The sequence below is a fragment of the Loxodonta africana genome, chromosome 1, assembly GCF_030014295.1.
Source record: "Loxodonta africana isolate mLoxAfr1 chromosome 1, mLoxAfr1.hap2, whole genome shotgun sequence".
Taxonomy (NCBI): domain Eukaryota; kingdom Metazoa; phylum Chordata; class Mammalia; order Proboscidea; family Elephantidae; genus Loxodonta; species Loxodonta africana.
The window spans coordinates 76,807,665-76,829,354 of record NC_087342.1 but is presented as its reverse complement, the minus strand read 5'-3'; the positions used below and the strand labels follow the sequence as shown (position 1 = coordinate 76,829,354).

The 21,690-nt window shown below is 38.2% G+C and overlaps 3 non-coding genes across 3 annotated transcripts; all 3 read right to left on the bottom strand.

The window, feature by feature from the left end:
* Positions 1-255: 255 nt before the first annotated feature.
* On the bottom strand, positions 256-328 carry TRNAV-UAC (transfer RNA valine (anticodon UAC)). The gene has a single exon. It is a non-coding gene; the product is annotated as a tRNA-Val (tRNA).
* An 11,383-nt stretch (positions 329-11,711) lies between these two features.
* Positions 11,712-11,784, bottom strand: TRNAV-AAC (transfer RNA valine (anticodon AAC)). Its single transcript has one exon. It is a non-coding gene; the product is annotated as a tRNA-Val (tRNA).
* A 4,629-nt stretch (positions 11,785-16,413) lies between these two features.
* On the bottom strand, positions 16,414-16,486 carry TRNAV-UAC (transfer RNA valine (anticodon UAC)). Its single transcript has one exon. It is a non-coding gene; the product is annotated as a tRNA-Val (tRNA).
* Positions 16,487-21,690: the final 5,204 nt, after the last annotated feature.

Genomic DNA, 21,690 nt, shown 5'->3' with positions numbered 1-21,690 from the left:
AGTAGGAGACGTGTAACCATCGTGGAAGAGCCCACGCCAGGTAACATTTACTAGGACCTGGAGAGGAGCAGTTGTTTGAGAAAAGAATAAGTTGGGTCAGGAAGAAATGGTAGAGCTACTCCTCTCTTACTATCTCATTATCGGGCATTTCACCCTTACAACAGTATTTGTAAAAATTTACCATCTGACTATTTTGCCCATTAAGGATGGCTGTCTAGCGTTAAAGAATGCATAGTTTAGCCTATGACAAAGAACTGTTCCCACCTGGCTTCGAACCAGAGACCTTTCGCGTGTAAGGCAAACGTGCCGACCACTGCACTATGGGAACTATGACAGAGCTAGCAACTACCTCTGAAGAATCAAATGGATGTTTGCTGGATGTACCCTTTCAGTAAAGCTAACTTTATCTCTTCCTTTTGAACATTTTCATATCTGTAGCCCGTTTATTTTTCCCCCAAAACCATCAGGATTAAACATGACTCAAGACCAAGCAAGGCTTTTCCCCAATCGCCCAAATCCCTCACAAATTCCTGGCCTGGAAACCTCAGGCAGGCTCTAAGGAATTTAATTTCAAGATCTTTCTCTGTACTGCCTTATGCCATTTCTCTGTCTGTCTAATGCACCTCGGAACTCACCTACTGACTATAAATATTGGCCCTTTAGAAAGCAGGGTCCCAAGAAGACAACCTGCACTTTTTGCCAAGAACTACTTGTCCCAGAGAGATTGCAGTGCAGGATGCCCTGAGGTGGCCTGTGGTAATTCTCTAGTTTTCCCCAGAGCTCAGTCATTCAGCAGAGGTCGTTCAGGTTTTATTTATTTATTTATTTTTATGGAAGGGAGGACCTGTATAACTTTTAACTCACATTGTGCTGTTGATCATATACTGTGTTTTGTTAGTTTTCACTTGATACTGAAAAATCTACCCTTCTTGTTTCATACACATCTGCCTCCTTAGTTGTTACTGCTGCATAGTATGAAATCTGTAGCCACTGATGTGTACTTACTGCTTTCTCCAGCTCTCTGCTACCTCAAATTTCTAAAATGACTAACCTCAGTGAAGACACTTATGATGGAGCTGAGCTGGAATTTTACTAAGAAACATTCCAAAATCAGAATTGCTGGGTACTAATTGAAAGGCAAGGGTCCCTGGTGTCACACTGGTTAAGTGCTCTGTGCTTCTAATGCACCAGCAGCTCTACAATTGACTTCAGAAAAGATTATACCCTATGGGGCTGTTCTACTTTGCCCTGTACGGTCACTAGGAGTTGGAAATGATTGACAGCATGAGTAATTAAAAGGTTATACAAGAATAAACATTGGCTTAATGCCACTGCTGCAAATTTGAAGACCTAGATTTTCCACACGAAGATTCTACCATTAGTCCATGTACAAATTCATACATATGCTATTTTTATCATCATAAAATGAAACAGAAGAAGGACATCTAACTCACATGGCATGAGAAATTGCTCCAGTGGAAGGTGACCTTTGAGCAAAACCTGAAATAATGCATAAATTAGAGGGGAAGAAGGAGAGAAGGTATTTTGAACGGAGGGAGCCTTTCAAGTTTAATGTGTTCTTTGATATTAACATGTATATTTTCTATTAATTATGTAAATTTTTTCTGCAATGTCATAATCTTTTGCTATGCTGTCCTTTTTAGAGTTTCAAAGTGCCATGGGGAAATTACATTTATAGTATCTAAAGTTTTTAAGCAAGTTGGGAAAGTTAGTGAATTTCTCAGTAATTCTCTCCTGAAAAAGCCCAGTACCCAAAATGTGGATGAGACTCTCAGTTTATGATCATATCTTTACTGTTAGTACAATTTCAAGTGTCCCCGACTGTCTGGCAGACTGGGCTTTGAGATTCTGGCAAGGAGGCAGACATAGAGCTTTTGCCTTGGGCATACAGCAATCTTGTTTGTTCCCATGGAAGACAGGGCTTTTTTTGTTTGTTTATTGTGTACTTTCAAGTTTCCAGGTAATAAGTCTGTCAATGGGCTGTGTGCAAGCATCGATCTTCTGGTGGAAACTTAACATTCCAGCATCACAAGAATTCTTAACTGTTCATTCTTCTATATTCCTCATGAATAGCTTGGTTTTCCTTCAGAGTCGTAGCAGGGAGTGTGTAAAAGTTGTATTGTGTATTGCGTGTAGCCAGGATCCTGTTCAAGTGTGCTCCCCACTAAGAAACTGTTCAGACCCTGAGGAGAACAATTGGGCAGGATCTACTAATATTTCAAATGCATATTTCCCTTGATGGGCAATTCCATAAGTGTACATACAAAGTGTACTTGCACACACAAGAAATTATGTATGTTCAAATTATTCACTGCACCATTATTTGTAATTGAAAGATTAGATAAGACCTGTGTATCACGTTAATATTAGTAGCTCAGTGAGTTGGGACCCATCAAGAAAATATAACAGTATGATATTGCAGACAAAAAGATCTTTATGTACATAATTGGAAAGATTTCCAAATATATTAAATGAAAAAAGCAAGGCGCAGAGGGGGGTGGCAGGGCAGGGTGGGAGAGAAAATATATGTATTTGTATTAATTAGGTTGTATGTGCACCTTAAAAAAAATCTCTGCAAAGATCATTAAAATACTCATGATAACAGTAACCTGCTGGAGTTCTGGGGACCAGGCAGATGAGAAACAAACCTAGGAAGGTGATGCTCATTGTATTTCTTTCCATACTGTGGCTGTCAAGAGAATGTGTTAGCTATTTTAAAAATGAAAGAATTTCAGAAAACTCTATAAATACATAGTAGAGGGGGAGAGAGTAGTCTGTGGATTGAAGTCAAGTTACCTTTCAAAAAAGAAATACATCATTTAAGGGAAAAAGTTATAAACCTATCCTGTCCTGTCGTGCGGTCGACATCATCCGGCTATTTAGAACCCGCAGACCTTCAGCGGAAAGGGAGCTAGCAACTTTCTTAGCCTGCGAGAGGTGGGAGGACAGGTCTTAGCCTCAGCTCGGCTCAGGACATAGACGGCGGGATAGTTGGTGCGTTTCACCAAATACACAGATTCTGCGACTTTCAGGTAGAGAAACTCTGATACAAAATTTAGAGTTAAAAGATAGAAATGTTGTTTCCTCTGGGTTTTGAACCGCGGACCTTTCGCGTGTTAGGCGAACGTGATAACCACTACACTATGGAAACACGCACTATGGCTTTTCTGTCCGGATGTGGAAAATATATCTGCATGGCCCGGATTGGAATCCTCTATCCAGATATTTTAATCCTGTCACTCACCTTTGTAGCTCTGGATTATATCTATTTTTATATCTAATAATTTGTTTTAGTAGATAAGGGTGATTTTGGAGATGTATTTGGTGTTGATTTTTCCAACACATTTCAATATTTTACATCACTGTCCCCCCATCAGTGCACCCCAAACAAACACACCCTCCTAGACAGAAATTTCATGCCTTTCCATAATGGGCAAACCCGTAAGAAGGTGTTCAGCAAAGACATGGTGCTTGAACTTACTCATCAGTCTTGAAAATGTTACCAAAAGGAGAGAGACTGCTCTGACAAATATTAGTCCTGATATCCTGCTGATGGACTATTGTTGATATGCAAATAAGGTGATATTTCCCAACTAGCATAACCTAGATACTTCCTGTGTTTTTCTGAGATCAGATCAGCAACACAAGTTGCCTTTCTATAACATATATATCTTTCTGTTTATTTTAAATAAATTACTGAAAAGCCTACTATGTGCCAAGCCATGATGGGTCCAGAAGGGAGATTGAACTTATATGAAGGAATTGAGGGGCTAGAAAGTTAAAGGTAGCATATGACCTAATTATTTATTAAAAATTGCACCCAGTGCCGTCGAGTCGATTCTGACTCATAGCGACCCTATAGGACGCAGTAGAACTGCCCCATAGAGTTTCCAAGGAGCGCCTGGAGGATTCGAACTGCCGATCCTTTGGTTAGCAGCCTTAGCACTTAAGTGGTTAAAAAAAAAAAATTATCATTAAATTGGTAAGTGAGACAACAGAAACAAATATCCAAGACAGATCATAACAGGACAACTAAAAAGGGGCATCACTTCCAGTCCTAATTATTAGAGGAATATACACAGATAAGTGTATATTACTAGATAAAACAATGACAGTTGGGTGTAGAGGGAACAGGAGGAGTGAGAACTCCAGCAGTAGAGTCAGAATGGAGGTGAGAGGTTTGAGGGGAGCATCAGAGAGTTCTAGATTACCACAAAGACTAGAAAGAAATGAGACCAAATGGGAATAAATGAACCAGATGGACAAGGCAGGAAAAAAGCATCCGCAGAAAGAAAATGACATTTTAATATGAATATAATGAGGGAGGTTTATTTTTCACTCAGTGAATGATTAACCTTAATGTAGACATCATCTAGAATGGAGACATCATCTAGATTTTTTCAAATGAAGATGCAGCTTACGTGCAATGCAATGGACAAATCTTAACTGCACAAATTTTATAAGATTCCTAAGGGCTCCCCATAACAAATTTTCATAAACCAGATGGCTTAAAACAACAAAAATTTATTCTCTCACATTCTGGAGTCCTGAAGCCTGAAATCTCCCTCTGGAGGATCTAGGGGAGACTTCTTCATTGCTTCATATAGCTTGTGGTGGCTGCTCCAATCTCTGCCTCCATCTTCACATGGCCTTCTCTTAGGTGTGTGTCTCCTTCTCTTCTATCATAAGGACACTTGTCACTGAATTTGGGGTTGACCCAGATAATCCAGCATGATCTCATTTCAAGATCCGTAATTCCATCTGCAAAGACTCTTTTTTCAAATAAGGTCACATTCTCAGGTTCTGAGGGTTAAGAAGTAGACATCTTTTCAACCCACTACAAGATTAATGTATAATTAATGTGTGTGTGTAACCAACTAAGGTCAAGATATAGAATATTTCCATTACCTCTAGAAGTATGCCTGTACTTTCTCCTGCACTAGTGTCCTGATGAAAGAAAGGACCTGTTTTCTCAGGGAGAAAGTAATATAAATTTTAACTTTTTGATCTTTGATTTTTATTCACAATACCTGACAAAAAAGTGAAAATTATAACACACAGAAAAGCATGAAAATATGGCCCAAAATACAAAAGCACAGACAATACAAGTAGAACTGAAGATGACCATCTCTTTGAATTAGCTAATAAGAATTTTAGTACAATTATTAACATGACACATAAAGTAGGGGAAAAGATGAACAAAATGGATAAAAACATGGAAAATATCAAAAGAGAAAAAAATCAATGGAAGTGAAAATTGAAATACTGAAATTCATAATTTATTGAGTGGGCTTTAAGGCAGACCGGAATAGCAAAACAAAAGAGGAGTTAACTTGGAAACAGACCAATAGAAATTATACAAATTTAAGAAATAAGAGAAAAATTAAAAAAGAACTCAGAAGACATAAGAAGACACATGTAGAAGTCAAATAAAGATATACCACACAAAAGGTAAAAAGTTGTGGTAAGACTGTTTTAACATTAAAAAAAATGTAGACCTTAAGGCAACTAGTATTACCATAGATATTACATAATAATAAAAGAGGTATTTCATAATCATGGGAAAGAGAGATTTTATAAAAGAGACATCATTCTAAATGTATATTATCCAACAACACAGCCTCAAAATATACCAGAACGGACATGAAAGCATGTTCACACAAAAACCTTTACACAACTGTTCATGGCAACTTTATTTGTAACAGCAAATCATTGGAGACAAATAAAATGCCCCTCACTAAGTGAATGGTTGAGAAAACTGTGGCTCCTACATACCATGGAATACCACTTGGCAATAAAAAGGAAAAAACAAAAAACAACAAAAAGAAAACCTTGACACACAGCAGTTGGGGAGACTCAAGGGCGTTAGGCTGTGTAGAAAAAAAACCAAACATCAAAGGTCACATGCTGTATGATTCAATTTATAAAACGTTCACTACATGATAAAATTATAGAGATGGAAAAGGGATTACTGGTTGCCAAATGTTAGAGGCGATGGAGGGCGTGTGTGCATGTGACTATAAAGGGGAGAGACCTTTGTGGTGATGAAACAGTTTCGTATAATGACTGTGGTAGTGGTTGCATGAATCTACACATGTGATAAAATGTGCAGATACATTGCATTTTATTAATGTTTAAGTCCTGGTTTTAATATTGTACTTACAGTTATGACATGAAACAGTTAGGTGGAAACTGGGCAAAAGATACAACGGACTCCTCTGTATTATTTTTGCAACTTTCTGTAAATCTGTAATTATTCCAAAATTAAAAGCAAAAAAAGAACAAAAAACAGGAAAAATCCATACTTATTTTAATATATTTAACTTAGCAAGTGACAGAAAAAGCAGCTATAAAAGACTCAAAATGGAATAGAAGATTTGAACTACTCTCTTAACCTTACAACCTAACAACTTGATCTAGTTGATATTTATAAGATACAACACCCAAAAAATACAGAATACACATTCTTTTCAGGTGCACATGGAAAATTAATGGCCAATTAAAATCTCCCTACATGTTAAAGGACTGAAATAGTAGTTTTCGAACAAACATAGAATTAAGCTAGAAAAGAGGAAAATCTCCAACTTTGAGAAATTAACATCACACTTCTAAATAACTCATGAGTCAAAAGAGGAATTCCAAGAGGAATTAGAAAAAATTGTTTGAAAGGAAAAATAATGAAAGTTATGTTAATTCTGTCATTCATGATGCCCATTCATTTTTTTCTAATTTAACTATTTTATTAAAGAAATTCTTTTAATAGGCTATTTTTTAGATTGGTTTTAGGTTTACAGAAAAATTACACAGAAAGTACAGAGTTCCCATGTGTCCCCTCCTATTATTAAAATCTTGCGTTCCTGTGCATTTGTTACATTTGATGAATCTATAATGATATGTTATTAACTAAAGTCCACAGTTTACTTAGGGCTCCCTCTTTGTATTGTATAATTCCATGGCTATTGACAAATGCATAATGTAATGCGTCGACCACTATAGTATCATACAGGTTAGTTTCACTGCCCTATTGTGCTCCAACTAGTCATCTGTCAACCCCTCCTCCTGAAACCCCTGGCAACAACTGACCTTTTTACTGTCTCTATAGTTTTGCCTTTTTCAGAATATCATATAGTTGAAATCATAGAGTATGTCGGTTTTTCACACTGGTTTTTTTACTTAGCAGTATGCATTTAAGGTTCCTCTACGTCTTTTCAAAACATAATAGCTCAATTCTTTTATAACTGAATAATATTCCATTGTATGGACATAGCACAGTTTATCTGTTCACCTATTGAAAGACACCTTGGTTGCTTCCAATTTGGGGCAATTATGAACAAAGCTGCTATAAACATTTATGTACAGTTAATTTTTTTTATGTGGACAATAGTTTTAATTCATTTAGGTAAATACCTAGTAGTGCAACTCCTAGATCATAGGGTATGTCTATGTTAGCTTCTTAAAAAACTTCCAGACTTGTATTCCAAAGTGACTGTACCATTTTACACGAATGAGAGTTCTAGTTGCTCTGCATCCTCTCCAGCATTTGGTGTAGTCAGTGTTTGGGATTTTAGTCATTTTAATTAAGGTGTGAAGTGGTATCTCACTGCTGTTTTAAATTGCAATTCCCTAATGACATATGGAGCCCTGGTGGTGAAGTGGTTAAGAGCTCAGGCTGCTAACCAATAGCTCAGCTAACTAAAAGGTGAGCACAAAATCTTTGGAAACACTGTGAGGCAGCTCTACCCTTCATGTAGGGTCACCGGCACACAGCAACCACATATGAAGCAGATTTCTTTTTGGTGAGGTGTCTGTTCAAGTTTTAAATTGGGTTGTTTGTTCTCTCATTATTGAGTTTTAAGAGATCTTTTCATATTTTCGATGGCACTGGGTTTTTTTTTTCATATTTTAGATATAAATCATTTATCAGACATTTTCTCCCAGTCTATGGCTTTTCATTCTCTTAAGTGTCTTTCTCAGAGCAGTTTTTTTAATTTTAAAGAAACTTATCAATTTTTTTCTCTTTCATGGATTAAATTTTTGGTGGTGTATCCAAAAAGTCATAGTCAAACCCAGTCACCTAGATATTTTCCTACGTTGTCTTCAGGCAAAGTCTGTGTCTAGACATCATCCCAACTCTATGAACGTTTGGGCTCTGTTCTGCAGCTTTTACCATCCTGACTTTCTGAACCTCCATCCTGAGTGAAGCTGGATTCCAAGTCCTAGAGGACTTCCCATCAGGGTCGAATTAACCAGTAAGCACGAGCTTAATTGTATTCACTTGCTATTCTGTGGTGAACAATTTCACATAGGTTTCACCACATCTTTGTGGTGAGCGACAGGTGAAATTGTGCACTGCAGATTGGTGAAAAGGCACAATTGGGGCTGAGCCTTACCTTGCTTATTGGGTAATCTCGGTCCTGCTTCCCACTGACCCCATTGAAGAAGTGACTTCCGGTACCCACCAGCTCTTGGCAGCGACTGAGCGCACAACTCAGAGGACAGTATTCCTGGAGAGATGGGTCCTATTCCAGTGCCCCGCGCTCCGCCCAGCATCCTGGAAAGGTGTGGTGGACACTGATCCTGCGATGGAAACGCCCAGAACCGAAAGACTTCCGTCAAGCCCAGATAAGAACCAAGTCTCTAAAGATCTTTCTGGAGGGTGACAGTAGGGTGGAAGGAACTAAAAAAAAAAAAATGGAGGATGACAAGAGTCAGATTTAGCAGCTGCCCTTGAAGTACAGAGGCATTTCCTTAGATCCAGAGGACGGAAATTTTATCTTCCTAATCTGCAGCCCATCTCATCCTCCACTCCCCAGACACCACCCCCCTCCATCCTTTATACTCTCCTCCCCCGCAAACAGAAAGGGCCATTACAGGAGAGTTCTGAAAATATTTCTGGCAAGAAAATTAAGTTGGCAGAGACAATTGATGTCTTCTCTCTGGTAGTTGTCGACGCTCGGTGAAAAAACAAACTTTTCTTTTATTGTGGTATCCCAACATCTCATATATTCATTGGACATTGATATATCCTACTTGGAAAATGCCTTGGAAGGTCTTTTGCCCATATTCCTAAAGGTGAAGATAAAAAAATTCAGCTACTGGAGGGAAAAAAGCATAGAATATCTTTGTGATCTTGGAGTAGACGATTTCTTAGAGAGGCACAAAAGAAAGAAACATAAAATTTAAATGAATCGGACTTCATATGAAAATTAAGAATTTTATCAGAAGATACTCACCCGCTGGCAGGGAGAATAGATACAAATATCCTGTAACGAACTCTTAAGTTAATGATATAATAAACCAAACCAAACCCAGTGCCGTCGAGTGGATTCCGACTCATACCGCTACCCTATAGGACAGAGTAGAACCGCCTCGTAGAGTTTCCAAGGAGCGCCTGGCAGATTCGAACTTCCGACCTTTTGGTTAACTGCCATAGCACTCAACCACTACACCACCAGGAGGGTTTCCAAATGATATAATAAGAATCAATAATAATAATATCCATAATACTAATTTTAAAAGACAAAAAAATCTGATAGAAGATGCACCAAGGTGATTCAAAAGGGGCTGTTTTCCATATTAGGAAACAGAAGAGCCTCAACCTCTGCGGGTAGCGAAGGACCGTCAAGCTGGCGCCTTGTTCTATTGCGTTTACCAGCCGGTTCATAAACCGCGGAAGTCCAGCAACAGAGGGGTGCTAGAAGACACTGCGCATCCCCACGCTGCTTGCCTAGAAACAATTTTTAGCCTTAGCGCCCATGACTGGAGTATTTGGAGTTATCTATTTATCATAAGAAAACAACTCATTTCGACCTTGTTGGAACCAAGGACCTTCCCCGTGTAAGGCGAACGTTCTAACCACTACATTACAGAAACCACCACGGAGATGACAGATACTTCTGAAGAATCAAATGGATGTTTTTCCGGATGTCACATGTTGGATAAAGTTAAATTTCTCTTCCTTTCAGACATTTTCATATTTGTTGCGTGTATATTTTCTCCTCAAAACCATCAATATCAAACATGACTCCAGGCTAAGGAAGGCCTTCCCCACAATGACTGAAATTCTTCACAAATTCCAGGCCTGGAAACCTCAGGCAGCCTCTAAGGAATTTGATTTCAAGAACTTCCTTGGTACCGTCCTAGACTTTTCTCTGTCAAATGCATCCTGGCATTCACCACATTCCCACCTGTTATGCATTGGATTATGTCGCCCAAAATATGCGTTGTAAATCCTAACCCCTATACAAAAAAAAACACGTGTATGCAATTTCATTTGGAATAGGATTTGTTTTGTTAATAAGATCATATAGGTGTAGGACGTGTCTTACATTTAATCACTTTGGAGATATAAAAGGAGCAGATTAGGCACAGAAGGAAGTGGGCACAAGTGGAGGAAAGGCACACGGCATGGGGAGATCCCCAAGGAAGGCTGAGGAGAACTGGAGACGCTGAGGCAAGCGTCTCCCAGAGAAGGCAGAGAGGGCCTTCCTCTAGAGCCCATGCCCGGAATTTGGACTCCTTCTAGCCTCCTCAGGTGTGAAAAAATAAATTTTTGTTTTTGAAAACCACCCTCCTGTGGTGTTTCTATTATAACACCACAAAGAAACTAAGACACCACCCTGGGGAAACAGCCTTGATTTGCTCCAGGATGTTCTAGGAGATGCGGAGGAAATTCTCTCACCATAGCACCTTGGCCGTGGATTTTCTGGGCGAAATTCATAGAATTAAAACAACCTTAACCATCTCCTTCAAGGCCCCCACCTTGGTTATAAAGGTCGGGTTTTTTGTTTGTTTGTTTGTTTTTTTCTGTGAGGAAGCAGACTATGTAGATACAGGTACGAGGCAGGAAAAATGACTTTTTTCCCTATTTCCACACACACACAAAAAAAAAAAAAAAACAAGAATCAGCTCTGGCATTCTCTTTACCAGGCTTTTTCCACTCCTGAGATGCTTTTGTTGTTGTTGTTTGGTTTTGCTGTTAAACACTCTGCATTAGGATGGTTAGTTTATTGAAACTGGGTGAGTTGCGACTGGTGGATTAAGGGAGGGGGAAATAAGAAGAGTTAGGGGATTCCTGCTCATTATAGGGACACTAAGTGACAATGCTTGCATTGTAAAAGAGAAAAGATTATTTGATCAGGGCCTTCTCGTATTGATGCCGCGATTAAGAATTCGGCTTCCATACCAGCTACGACCTATTTTTTTTTCTTTTTAATACTGGGGGCTGTTTCTGAGATAAGTACCCAGTCCTCATTAGGTCCGCTTGCCTATTTCGTGGAGTATCATTTCTGTGCTTGAGTTATAAAGAGCAGAGAATGGTCTTTCCAATTCTCCGTTCGGCTCGAAGTGGAGCCCTGTTCCTTCTTAGAAATCCCTGAGAAAAACTTTTTTGGGAAAAACCAGCGTGTCCCGTTTTCGGGACTTCCAGGGAGCCAGTTCCACCCGCGCTGCACCAGGAAGGTTCTGTCCTGTGCTGGGTCTCCACCAACCGCTGCTCAAAATCCGTGGACCTCAAGCCGAAGGGGATCCAGCAACTTGCTGGGGCTGGGAGAGGTGGAAGGATGCGCGCCTCAGTCAGGCTGGGGACAAAGATAGCGCGGGGGTTGGTGTGTTTGACCAAATACACAGATTCTATGGGGTTCAGATGGAGAACCTCAAAAGCAAAATACTGAGTTAAAAGGCCAAACCGCTGTTTCCGCCCGGTTTCGAACCGGGGACCTTTCGCGTGTCAGGCGAATGTGATAACCACTACACTACGGAAACACGCTCTGATGCCTCTCTGTTAGAACAGATGTTAGAAGAGGGACAGCTATGTCTGCATGCTCCAGGTTCACAACTTCTACCGAGAAATTTTGTTTCTGTTATCACTTACATTTGCAGCTCTAGATTATACTTATTGCATATCTAATAACTATTCATCTGTTTTAATGGACGAAGATGATTTTAGGAATGCATTTGACTATTGTTTGCTTCTCAGCTCAATTCATGACTTACATCGCTGTCACCACCACCGCTCAGCTCCCCCGCTAGTCTCCGCATACAAATTCCCTGTCTTTCCACAATGGACAAACCCCTAAGAAGGTGCTCAGCAAAGAGATGATGCTTGAGATTACTCCGTCAGTCTTGAAAAAGTTGTCAAATGGGGAATGACTTCTCTGACAAATGTTGAGTCCTGACATCCTGCTGATGGACTATTGTCGATATCCAAATAATGTGATATTTCCCAAGTAGCATAATCTAGATACTGTATTTTTCTGAGATCGGGCTAGCAACACAAGTTGCCTTTCTGTTACATGCATATATTTTTGTTTATTTTCAATAAATTAATGAAAACCCACTAAGCGCCCAATCCCATGCCATGTACTGAAGGGAGATTCAAGTTGTGTGAAGGAATTGAGACTCTAGAAAGATAGAAAGTAGCATATAAGCTAACCGTTTATTTATAAAAGGACATAAATGGCTAATTATCATGAAATTGCCAAGTGAAATAATAAATATCCAAGAGAAATCGCAACAGGAGAACTGAGAAGGGGCATCACCCCCTAGTACGAATTATTAGAGGAAGATACACAGATAAGGTAATTCATTACCAGATTTAAAAAAGTAAGCTGGGTGTAGAGAACAAGAGGAGCAAGGACTCTGCAGTGGAGAAAGAACGGAAGTGAGAGATTTCTGGGGGAGCATCAAGGAGTTCTAGACTGCAGCAAAGTGTGGAAAGAAATGAGACCAAATGATAATGAATGAACCAGATAGGCAAGGAAGGAGAAAAGCATCTCCAGGAAAAAAAAAAAAAAAATGGTGTTTTAACGTGAATGTAGTGAGGGAGGTTTATTTATTAATTACTGAATGTTTAACTTTAATGTAGACATCATCTAGAATGTAGAAATCATCCAGAGGTTTTTTAATTCAGATGCAAATCACACACAGTACAATGCACAAATTTTAACTGCATAAATTTTTATAAGATTCCTAAAGGCTGCCTTATCAAATTGTCATAAACCAGGTGGCTTAAAACAACAGAAATTTATTTTCTCACAGTTCTGGAGTCCTAACTTCTGAAATCTAGGTTATGGCATGGCTGCACTCCCTCTGAGGCTCTAGGGGAGAATCTTTCCTTCCTTCATCTACCTTGGAGTGGCTGCTCCAATCTCTGCCTCCATCTTCACATGGTCTTCTCTTATATGTATGTCTTCTCTTCTGTCTGTCATAAGGACACTAGTCACTGAATTTGGGGTTCACCCAGATAATCCAGGATGATATCATTTCAAGATCCTTAACTTAATTCCGTCTGCAAAGACTTTTTTCAAATAAGGTCACATTCACAGGTTCTGAGGATTAGGAAGTAGACATATCTTTTCAGGGGCATCATTCAACTCACTGCAAGATTAATATATGCTTAATGTGTGTGTATGTGTGTGAGTGTAACCACACCAAGGTCAAGATACAGAATATTTCCATCACCTCAGGAATGTTGCCTGTACTTTTTTCTTACACCAGAGGCCTGATAAAAGAGTCTATTATCTCAGGGAGAAAGTAATACAAATTTTATCCTTTTGATCTTTGGTTTTTATATACAAAGCTTGACATACAAATGAAAATTTCAGTATGCAAAAAAAAAAAAAGGAAATACTAACCAAAATCCAAAAGCACAGACAATAGAAGTAGACCTGAAGATGATCATCTGTTGAAATTAGCTAACAAGAACTTTAATAACAATTATAGACATGACACTGAAAGTAGAAGATGAACAAAGTAGATAAAACAAGGAAAATATCAAAAGTGAAAAAATCAATGAAAGCAATAGAATTGAAAATTGAAATATTAAAGTTCATCATTTATGGAGTGGGCTTTAAGACAGACTGGATACAGCAAAAGAAAAGAGCAGTGAATGTGAAGACAGACCAATAGAAATTATCCAAACTGAAGAAAAAAAGAGAGAAAAATGAAAAAAAATTGGAAGGCATGAGAAAAGATATGTAAAAGTAAAACGATAAAGATATTTCATACAAACATAAACAAAAAATTGGTAAGGCTGTATTAACATAAAAATGTAGACTTCAAGGCAAGTAGTATTACCATAAAAAGAAATTTACATAATGATAAAAGAGAGATTTCATAGCCATGAAAAGGTGACATTTTATAAAAGAGAGATATAATTCTAAAGTTGTATCATGCAACAACATAGCCTCAAAATATATCAGAACAGACATGAAAACATGTTCACACAAAAATCTGTACATAACTCTTCATAACACCTTTATCTGTAACACTAAATTATTGGAAACAACTAAAATGCCCCTCAATAGGTGAACGGTTAAGAAAACTGTGGTTTATACATACCATGGAATACAACCAGGCAATGAAAAGCCAAAAAATATTGATACAGAAAACTATTTGGATAGTCTCAAGGGCATAAAGCTGTGTGGGAAAAAACACACACACATCAACATCAAAGGTCACATTCTGTATGATTCCATTTATAAAACTTTCACTTAGTGATAAAATTATACAGATGGAAACAGGATTACTGGTTGTCAGATGTTAGAAGTGACAGAGGGTGTGTGTGTGTGACTATACAGGCGAGAGATCTTTGTGGTGATGAAATGGTTCTGCCTGTTGACTGTGGTGGTGGTTACGTGAATCTACACATGTGACAAAATGACACAGGATTATGCACACACATTGTATTGTATAAAAGTTAACTCTTGGTTTTAATTTTGAACTTAGAGTTACAACATGTAACTGTTGGTGGAAACTGGGTAAAAGATACAAGGGACACTTCTATACTATCTTTTGCAACTTTCTGTCAATCTGCAATGATTTTAAAATTAAAAAGTAAAAAAAAGAATTAAACATTAAAAAATCACACTTATTTTAACATATTACTCTTAGTGAGTGATAGAACAAGCAGATACAAAAAAATTCAATATGGAATAGGAGATCTGAATTACTCTCCTAACAACTGGATTTCCTTGACATTTATAAGATACAATACTCAATAACTGCAGATTACAGATTCATTTTAAGTGCACATAGAAAATTCACAAAAATTGGGCCTTAATGGCCAGTTAAAATCTCACTGAATATTAAAGGACTGAAGTAAAAAAAAGTGTTTTCTAGCCAGCAGAGAATTAAGCTAAAAAAAAAAAGGAATTCCTCCAAATATTGGGAAATTAACATCACACTTCTAAATAACTCATGAGTCCATGGAATTACTAGGGAAATTAGAAAAAATGGCTTGAAAGGAAAAATAATGAAAGTAGAGGGTATCAAAGTATGTGGACAGCTGCTAAAAAGTTCTTCTGGAGAAAATTATAATTTTAGGTGCATATATTGTTAAATAAAGGTTTGCGTTTGGGGGATTTTAAAAAGGGAAATGACATTTTGAATTTCAAGCTCTGCTCAGAATAGATTTAAAGAGCCAAGCCTGGGAGCCTTGTGGAAAGTAGTGAAGAACAGATTATCAAGGGCCAGAATTAGGTACCGGAAAGAAAAGAGGGGAAGGATGTTTGGAAGACTTTGAAGGTAAACTCAAGAGGACTTTACATTTTTGATACTGTGAGAAGGTGAAGGGAATTCTGTGAGATGCAGGCCGATGAACTCCAGTGTCTGCTTGATGACGTCAAGAAACAAACTTTTAGTCTGGTCAGCCCAAGATGTGTGAGATTTTTCTGATGGTGGTCATGGCTTTAGCATAATGTTAAGAGAAATGACAGTTCTGAACAATTACTGGGTGTTGGACGCTGCTAATCTCGGCATGGTGCTTGTATTGGACGAACTTTAAAACGCAGTTGTAGACACTGACTTAGCATACCTGAATAGAGGGAAGACTGTAAGATTTTTAGGAATGGGCTCTTGTCAATACAGGACTCTTAGATTGGGTGAAGTTTCCCTAGTGTAGTGATTATCATCCTCATCTCACACGGAAAGGTCTTGGGTTTGGAAGCTGAGGGAAACACCTCCTGCGGTCAACTTTTACATCCACACCTGCTAACTTTCAACAGGTTCCATTCAAATCAATCACCCAAAATGTATCCAGCGCGCAATATTGCAGTACCGAATACACCTGGTTTCTTCCCACATCGAACTTATGGGGAGAGCCACAAGGACTCTCCAAGACAACAGGAGAATAGGGCATAAAAGAGGAGACATGTAACCATCATGGAAGAGCCCAGGCCAGGTAACATTTACTAGGACCTGGAGAGGAGCAGTTGTTTGAGAAAAGAATGACTTGAGTCAGGAAGAAATGGTAGAACTACTGTCTTACTGTCTCATTATCGGGCATTTCACACTTATAACAGTATTTGTAGAAATTTACTATGCGACCATTTTACGCATTAACGATGACTGTCTAGCGTTAAAGAATGCATAACGTAGCGTATGAAAAAGATCTGTTTCCACCTGGGTTTGAACCAGGGACCTTTCGCGTGTAAGGCGAACGTGCTGACCACTGCACTATGGAAACTACGACGGATCTGGCAGATACCTCTGCAGAATCAAATGGATGTTTGCTCGATGTACCCTTTCAGTAAAGTTAAATTTCTCTCTTCCTTTTGAACATTTTCGTATCTGTAGCCTGTTTATTTTCCCCAAAAAACCACCAAGATTAAACACGACTCAAGACCTAAAAAAAAATTTTTTTTTTTTTAAGACCAAGCAAGGCTTTTCCCCAATCGCCCAAATCCCTCACAAATTCCTGGCCTGGAAACCTCAGGCAGGCTCTAAGGAATTTAATTTCAAGATCTTACTCTGTACTGCCTTATGCCATTTCTCTATCTAATGCACCTCGGAACTCACCTACTGATTACAAATATTGGCCCTTTAGAAAGCAGGGTCCCAAGAAGACAACCTGCACTTTTTGCCAAGAACTACTTGGCCCAGAGAGATTGCAGTGCAGGATGCCCTGAGGTGGCCTGTGGTAATTCTCTAGTTTTCCCCAGAGCTCAGTCATTCGGCAGCTATCACTAAAGTTTTTTTTTTTTTTTTTTGGAGCGGGGGAGGTGGGGGACTTGTATAACTTTTAACTCACATTGTGCTGTTGATCATATACTGTGTTTTGTTAGTTTTCACTCGACACTGAAAAATCTACCCTTCTTGTTTCGTACACATCTGCCTCCTTAGTTGTTACTGCTGCATAGTATGAAATCTGTAGCCACTGCTGCGTACTTTCTGCTTTCTCCAGCTCTCTGCACCTCAAATTTCTAGTGACTAACCTCAGTGAAGCCACTTAAGATGGAGCTGAGCTGAAATTTGACTGAGAAACATTCCAAAATTAGAATTCCTGGGTACTAATTAAAAGGCAAGGATCCCTGGATTCACACTGGTTAAGTGCTTTGTGGCTCTAATCTGCCAGCAGCTCTATAGTTGACTTTGGAAAAGATTACAGCCTAGGGAACCCTGTGGGGCTGTTCTACTCTGCCCTGTAGGGTCACTAGGAGTTGGAAATGATTGACAGCATGGGTAATTAAAAGGTAATACAGGAATAAACATTCGCTTAATGCCACTGCTGCAAATTTGAAGACCTAGATTTTCAACACTAAGATTTTACCGTTAGTCCAGGTACAGATTCATACATATACTATTTTTATCATCATAAAATGAAACAGAAGGACATCTAACTCACAAGCATGAGAAATTGCTCCAGTGGAAGGTGATCTTTGAGGAAAACATGAAATAATGAGTAAATCAGAAGGGAAGAAGGAGTGAGGGTATATTTTGAATGGAGGAAGCCTTTCAAGTTTAATGTGTTCTTTGATGTTAACATGTATATTTTTTCTATTAATGATGCAAAATTTTTTCTGCAATGTCATAATCTTTTGATAGGCTGTCTTTTTAGAGTTTCAAAGTGCCATGGGGAAATTGGATTTATAGTATCTTAAGTTTTTCTGCAAGTTGGGAAAGTTAGTGGCTTTTTCAGTAATTCTCTCCTGAAAAAGCCCAGTACCCAGCACGTGGATGAGACTCTGAGCTTCTGATCATGTCTTTACTGTTAGTACAATTTCAAGTGTCCCCGACTGTCTGGCAGACTGGGCTTTGAGATTCTGGCAAGGAGACAGACTTACAGCTTTTGCCTTGGGCATACAGCAATCTTGTTTGTTCTCAGGGAAGATAGGGCTTTTTTTTGATTGTTTATTGTGTACTTTCAAGTTTCCAGGTATTAAGTCTGTCAACGGGCTGTGTGCAAGCATCGATCTTCTGTGGAAACTCAACATTCCAGCATCACAAGAATTCTTAACTGCTCATTCTTCTATATTCCTCATGAATAGCCTGGTTTTCCTTCAGAGTTGTAGCAGGGAGTGTGTAAGAGTTGTATTGTGTATTGAGTGTAGCCAGGATCCTGTTCAAGTGTGCTCCCCACTAAGAAACTGTTCAGACCCTGAGGAGAACAGTTGGGCATTATCTACCAATATTTCAAATGCATATTTCCCTTGATGGGCAATTCCATAAGTGTGCATACGAAGGGTACTTGCACACATAAGAAAGTATGTATATTCAAATCATTCACTGCACCATTATTTGTAATTGAAAGATTAGATAAGACCTATGTATCACATTAATATTTTTGTTTTTGTTTTTGTTTTTTATCACATTAATATTAGCAGTCCAGTGAGTTAGGACACATCAAGAAAATGTAACAATATGATATTGCACACAAAAAGATCTTTATGTACATAATTGGAAAGATTTCCAAATATATTAAATGGGGAAAAAAGCAAGGCACAGAGGGGGCTGGTGGGGTACAGTGGGAAAGAAAACATTTGTATTAATTAGGTTGTATGTGCACCTTTAAAAAAATCTCTGCAAAGATCATCAAAATACTCATGATAATGGTAACCTGCTGGGGTTCTGCGGACCAGGCAGATGAGAAACAAACCTAGGAAGGTGATGTTCACTGCATTTCTTTACATACTGTGGCTGTCAAGGGAATGTGTTAGCTATTTTAAAAATGAAAGAATTTCAGAAAACTCTATGAACACACAGTAAACGGGGAGAGTAGTCTCTAGATTGAAATTGTTACCTATTCAAAAAATAAATAAATAATATCAGGTAAAAAATATAAACCTAAATCCTTCCTGTCCTCAGGTCACATCACTGGGCTGCTCAGAGCCAGTGGATCTTCAGCGGAAAGGGAGCTAGCAACTTTCTGAGCCTAGGACAGTTGGAAGGACACGGTCCTCAGCACTGCTCAGGGGTAGCTGGTGCATTTGACCCAATACACAGATACAATGGCTTTCAGGTAGAGAATCTCAGATGCAAAATACTGAGTTAAAAGACCAACTTACTGTTTCCAACTGGGGACCTTTCGCGTGTTAGGCGAACGTGATGACCACTACACTACGGAAACAGGCACAAGAGGCTGTCTGTTGGAATGTGGAAAATATGCCTGCATTCATCCAGGTTGGAAACTTCTAACCAGATATTTTGATTCTGTCACTCATGTTTGTAGCTCTGGATTATATATATTTCATATCTAATAATCATTAATCTGTTTTACTGAATATGGATGATTTTGGAGATGTATTTGACTATTGACATTTTCAATACATTTCATTATTTACGTCACTGCCCCCTCATCAGCGTAACCCAAACACACCCTCCTAGTTAGAAATTTCCTGCCTTTCCCATAATAGGCAAACCCCTAAGAAGGTGTTTAGCAAAGACATGGTGCTTGAACCTACTCATCAGTCTTGAAAAAGTTGCCAAAAGGAGAGAGACAGCTCTGACAAATATAAGTCCTGACATCCTGCTGATGGACTACTGTTGATATCCAAATAAGGTGATATTTCTCAATTAGCATAATCTAGATTATTCCTGTGTTTTTCTGAGATCAGATCGGCAACACAAGTTGCCTTTCTATTACATACATATATTTTTGTTCATTTTAAATAAATTACTGAAAAGCCTGCTATGTGCCAACCCATGGTAGGTACAGAAGGGAGATTCAAGTTATATGAAGGAATCGAGGGGCTAGAAAGTTAAAAGTAGCATTTAACTTGATCATTATTATTAAAAATTGCATATAAGTGGTTAATTATCATTAAATTGGTAAGTGAGACAACAGAAACAAATATCCAAGACAGATCATAACAGGGCAACTGAGAAGGAACATCACCTCCAGTCCTAATTATTAGAGGAATATACACAGATAAGTAATTAATTACTAGATAAAACAATGAGAGTTGGGTGTAGAGAGAAGAACACTAGTGAGGACAACATCAGTGGAGTCAGAATGCAGGGGAGAGGTTTGAGGAGAGCATCAAGGAGTTCTAGATTACAGCAAAGAGCAGAAAGAAATGAGACCAAATGGGAATAAATGAACCAGATGGGCAAGGCAGGAGAAAAGCATCCACAGAAAGAAAGCGATATTTTAATGTGAATGTAATGAGGGAGGTTCATTTCTCACTCAATGAATGATTAACCTTAATGTAGACATCTTCTAGGTTTTTTCAAATTAAGATGTAATTTACTTGAAGTGCAATGCACAAATCTTAACTGCACAATTTTTATAAGATTCCTAAGGGCTCCCCATAACAAATTATCATAAACCAGGTGGCTTAAAACATTAGAAATTTATTCTCTCACATTCTGGATTCCTGAAGTCTGAAATCTAGGTGTTGGCATGGTTGCACTCCCTCTGGAGGCTCTAGGGCAGACTCCTTCATTGCTTCATCTAGCTTGTGGTGGCTGCTCCAATCTCTGCCTCCATCTTCATGTAGCTTCCTCTTATGTATGTGTCTTCTCCTCTTCTATCATAAGTATATTTGTCACTGAATTTGTGATTCACCCAGATAATCCAGAATGATCTCGTTTCAAGATGCTTAATTCCATTTGCAGACACTTCTTTTTTTCCAAATAAGGTCACATTCACAGGTTCTGAGGGTTAGGAAGTAGACATATCTTTTCAGGGGCATCATTCAACCTACCACACGATTAATATACACTTAATGGGTGTGTTTATGTGCGTGTAATAGACCAAGGTCAAGATATAGAATATTTCCATCACCTCCGGAAGTGTGCCTACATATTCCTTCACTAGAGTCCTGACAAAAGAAAGAGTCTATTATCTCAGGGAGAAAGTAATATAAATTTTATCTTTTAGATATTTGAGTTTTATTCACAATACCTGACAAACAAGTGAAAATTATAATATACAAAAAAGTATGAAAATATGACCCAAAATACAAAAGCACAGACAATAGAAGTAGACCTGAAGATGACCATCTCTTGAAATTAGCTAATTAGAACTTTAGTAACTATAATTAACATGACACAGAAAATAGAAGAAAAAATGAACAAAATGTATAAAAACATGGAAAATATCAAAAGAAAAAATCAATAGAACTAAAAATCAAAATACTGAAATTCATAATTTATTGAGTGGGCTTTAAGTCAGACCAGATATAGCAAAAGCAAAGAGCAGTGAACTTGTAGACAGACCAATAGAAATTATACAAACTTAATAAGAGACAAAAATGGGAAAAAAAAAAAAAAGTGAGAAGACACATGTAAAAGTTAAATGATAGAGGAAGATATACCACACAAAGGATAAACAAAAAAGTTGGTAAGGCTGTTTTAACATTAAAAATGTAGACCTTATATAAAAAAAAAAACTTAGGAATAAATCTTACCAGAGATGTGAAAGACTTATACAAAGAAAACTACGATATA